At 38.0% G+C, this 5000-nt stretch overlaps 1 pseudogene; it reads right to left on the bottom strand.

The window, feature by feature from the left end:
• Nucleotides 1-5000, bottom strand: part of LOC138005007 (N-acetyl-D-glucosamine kinase-like) — a 14528-nt pseudogene that overhangs the window by 7425 nt on the left and 2103 nt on the right.

The following is a 5000-nucleotide window of genomic DNA, read 5'->3' as shown; positions in this document are numbered from 1 at the left end:
ACATCTAATTAACCGAGCTTAGTCAGTCTGTATGGGAGAATCTTGTGTGTACAGAGCTCACACTCACGACCTCGGTCAAGATTCTCCCATACAGACCTCGCTCGGTTAATAAGAGCTTCTTACATAAAGTAAGGACCTCGAACTCGATTAGTAAGAGGTATTTATATTATGTGAACTGGGGATTTCATGAAATAATTTCATATCGGAATGATCACTGCCGTTAAGAAGAAACTTAGCAGCGATGAAGAAGCCTGAAGAGGACTTTTCACTTAATTGTCAGGGGCACCCAACGAATAATTTCGACAAATATCTGTTCGGAAGGAAGGTGGGCTGACTTCTGGAAGATTGGAACTCAGACTTTCAAGGCACACTAAGATTTTGCACATTTTTTCTCTGAACAGATTTTCCAGGTATTTCGGAAAAGTAGTGAAGAGTCTGAAGAGTGCCTACAAATCTTGAAACAACATTGAAGAATGCTAGGATTTTACTGAGCTGAGAAAGAGTCAACAGTGATATTGTACGAATGAAATTATATATGAAATGATCATATACGCAATTGCAAAATTTGTCAGTTCATAACTGCGAGGATCATACCTTCACTTGAGTGATACCCTGTACATAGCATAAAATTTGAAGATAACATTTTCGCCAGAGTTTGTTTGAGCATCACACAACAAATGTCCCATAAGACTTTTGGGGGAAAAGGACAACTACGTAACGTATAGTTTTTTTATCAGACGAGTTACGATTGCTCGAACTTTCGGACAAGGAAAAAAGGCCAACTAGAAATTTCTACAGACCTGAAATTCCCGTAGAACGTTCAACAGATAAATATTTTATAAGGCAACTACAAACTCTGTCTAAAGAAGCTTTTAAAGCATTGTGGAAACCATTATTTTTAGTTATGATATGGCTAGCGTTTCTGGCCGATATAATGCGCACTGTGATTGGCTAAGAGCAGCTAAGCGCTAGGGCATTATTCTCCCGTAATGCCCACTGACCGATTACGGATTATGCAAATTAGTTTTTCTTCTTTAGAACCGTTCTGTTAGCCAAATGATAAACAACTTAATAACCTTGACCGTTCGGTCGTTACAGGAAATTCTCAAACCTCGGCCTAGCTGACCTCGCTATCGCTCGGTCAATACGGCAAGGCCCCAGTTTGAGATTTTGCTGTAACGACCTCACTCTCGGTTATTAAGTAGTTAATAATTCTGACAACCTGTCGTTGAGTGCCCCTGAATTGTGCTTAATACCGGCTCCTAGACGATCTGATAGCTCAGTTGGTAGCACAGTGTGCAGCCGCTAATTGAACACGGAATAGTCGCGAAATACTTGGGATAGCGCTAAGTTATATTTTGGGCCGAAGTTTTCGTTGCCGTAGCCGTCGTCTTTGTTTAACCTCCCTATTGTTGGCCAACAACTCCCAACATATTTTAGGGTGTTACATGTTGCGTCGGTTTGCACACCCTACTGCATGATGTTGAGATTTTAGAAGCCCCAAAGGGATCGTTTGATATTGTCACCTCATCTATAGCTATCTTCTATTTTAGAGTTATTTTAAAAAGACTAAGGGGCTTTGGGGCTTCTAAAATCTCTAAACGTTCCACAGTTGTAGAATATCCATGGTCCATGTTGTGAGTCTAAGATTTCTAAAGCTCTAGAATATCAAACGATCCCTAGCTCTTCTAACTAGAACAGTTCTAGAATGCTACAGACGTTTCTAATGTCAAGACCTGCACCTTTATGGACCGAGCGATAGCGGGGTCAATACATCAAGGCCGAGGCAGTTTGGCCTGTTCTTCGTCCTTTGGATAGTAAAACTCGCTCTCGCTGTGGCTCTTTTCGTCGCTCATACTAAAGAAGTATCTGTATGCTAGTTTTTCTTTCAGTTATTGAAAATATAGTTGTACTTTGTCCATATATTGTTTTTGTTGTTGTCGCCCACGCGCTCGTAGCTTTTAGCCTCAACTCAAAAGAGCCGTCGAGCCGAGAAAAATTTTCATAATGCCCGCTCAGCAGCCAATCAGAGCTCGCGTATTATAATATTGTAGCCATATAATAATGTTCTATAATGTATTGAGTGTATTGAGTGTATTGAGTACAAGAATTGACTATATTAAAAGGTTTTTTGTTCACGTTTATGCTTTGTTGCTTTATGAAAATGCAGATTTAGAAATATTTTGCACATGCATTTCAAATTTGTTCAAACATACGTATATTTGGAACTCCTTTTTCATTGGGTTTTTAAACCAATCCATCTGACCACAACAGCACTTTCTAGTTGGCTAATGATGTAATGAATTATAAATGACTTTGAGAATGTCATTTCAACAACAGTAAGTATATTTAAGCACAATAAACATATTTAAATAAAAGCACCGACCTGACCCTTCATCACCCATCAAGTGTCCCCACCCCCCACAGTTAACTGTTTTCCCACTTGGCATTAACATCTGACAGTTTGAACCAGTTCCTGATATCAAAACTATGCCACCTAAAGCAGGAAGCAAAAAAAATCCTGCATTTGTTACATACAAGGACATCAGCTAAGTTAAGAGAGTGAACATGAAATAAGATAGTTTATAAAATAGTTAGGATAGTACACACACTCTCATTGGTCAATTGCTGTGTTTAGATGAGAGTATGGAAACAGGGCTGTGACATCACACGAATTTTGATTGTATATCTATTGTCAGATGCGCATTTTGATTGGCTGGAAGGAAATATGATGTGTTAAGAAAATCTGTTTACATCAAGAAGTTAAAAAACCAGCATTTTCCTTCATTTGACTTAAATTATCTTTGAGAAATATTTTATAAAAGCAATAGAGGTCTTTTTCGTGTTTCCATAACCTCACTTAAACACTCGGGGGAGTTGGGAGAATTCTCAACAGTTATGCAAACCCTCGACTGAATTCTCCCAACTCCCCCTCGTGTTTAGATGAGGCTATGAAAACACGGAAAACATCCTCTATTGCCTAAATTTTACCCAATGGCTGAACGGAATACTCTGGACATTGACCACTTTTATAAATGGTGACTAATTAATTTTTCTTTTGTATTCAGGCTAATTACACCTACAATTTGGTTTACACATTCTTTTCAATTTTGCCTAAGGTAGCATTGAATAAGAAATTAAGAAATACCTATTAAATTTGGGAGCCATAATGATAACGGTCTATTGACTGGAGTGATCTCCTGTGTAACCAGTATAGTATTGAGGCCAAGTGTCAAACTTGTTTCATGCAAAATAGAACAAGAGGCAATATTACAGGTTTCTGTTTTGATCGACTGCTGTTGGCCTCCCATGATTCAAGTGCATGTTGAGTTTAAACCAGTAATTCAATGTACTCATTTAAAAGCCCGATATTTGCCTTGTTTATTCAAATATGTCCAGAAATACCCACAATAGCCCATTTCCGAGTTGTTGCTTGCCTCAGTTTCGAAGCAAGTCTTGGTGCACAACCATTCAAATGGAAATGAGTGGCATATCCCATGCAAATCAAACTCATTATCATTTGAATAGTTGAGCACAAAGACTCGTTTTGAAACCGAGGCAAACAGCAACTCGGAAATATTACATGTAGATGCATGCATATAAGCGTCACGAAGTGTCCCCTTGCTCTTCTCCCCAACTTCCAACATCCCATGTGACTTGGAGTTACAGACAATTAACCTCTTAAAATGTCCCCCAAATGTTTGCTCCTCAAGTAAGGAAAAACTTAAAACTTTAAAATAACGCTAACATTTACCCTTATCATATAATTTGTTAGAAATAGGCAGCAAAGGCATTGAGTTAAAGGGACATTTAATGTTGGATGTCAAAATTGGGCATGCATCTCTGGACATACCTGTAAGTGTATTTATTGGGGAAAGGTGGATCTTGCATTTCAGCCCCACCACTATAAAACTAATGAGGCAATGTCCCCTAATTAACCCCAAATTTACTTGGAAGGCTCACATGGAAGAAAGACATGTAAATTAAAATAGTGATGAAGCATCTTTCAGGCTTAGGATACCTTTATCTGATGACATAGCAATTGCACCAACAGTGTCACAACACATATGGTATTTGTTACTACAGTTTGGGTATTTGGATGTCACGATAGATACTGCTTGTTACTGAATCTCTTCTTTCTCCAAGCCACTTAGTGATAGCCCCTAAAATTCATTTTAAAAACAACATTAAAATCGACTTGTTTTGCACATGTTTTGCACCACAAAAGGACTCAGAAGATACAGTAGGGATGCACAGGGAGAACTCCGTTATGGTAGACCTGCTAGCTTGCAACCATAAGGTTTAAGTTCTACGCATGAAGATCCAAAAGTATTAATCTCGTTTATCCAAGCCAATTGGTCACTCCCAAATGAAGCATCTACATTCTTTACTCGGCAAAGGTGTCCCATCACGCCAAGAAATTAACACGAGTATAAATTGAAGTACATAAAATATTGAATCAAATAACAACAGAAACAAATAAACAGTCATCATATTAAAAACATGGGCTCTAAAAGCTGATATAAAAAGTTCCAGAGTCTCCATTTGCCTTATATCTATTGGCAGAGTGTTCCACCCTTTGAAGAGTTGTGAGGAAAAAACTCCTTGCAGAAATGTTCCTTTTGGTATGAGGACTTATAAAAGAAGCGTGAGATCTTGTGTTATAAACATGAGATGGTACATCTAAATAATTTGGCATTGTCAATGCAGAACTGCCTTTCAGTAATTCATAAAAAGTTCTAATCAGTGGCATTTTTCGTCTTGCTTCCAATGTCAGCTAGCTCACTGAATGACTAGAAAGCGAGTTACAACAACTCCTTCCTCTCTTGTATATCTTAATCTTAACTTAATCTTGGTGATAAAAAAATATTGTCAATTTCACACACGTTTGAGGTACGCTGCAATTCTGTTGAAAAAATACAGTGTACGGAGTAACTCTTCTACTAACTCATACCATATGAAAGTCATGAGAACATCTTCGCTTCTCTTTAGAAGAATGT

The sequence above is a fragment of the Montipora foliosa genome, chromosome 6 (assembly GCF_036669935.1).
Source record: "Montipora foliosa isolate CH-2021 chromosome 6, ASM3666993v2, whole genome shotgun sequence".
In the NCBI taxonomy this organism is placed as follows: domain Eukaryota; kingdom Metazoa; phylum Cnidaria; class Anthozoa; order Scleractinia; family Acroporidae; genus Montipora; species Montipora foliosa.
The sequence above is the reverse complement of the archived record's forward strand: the minus strand, read 5'-3'. Positions and strand labels throughout refer to the sequence as shown.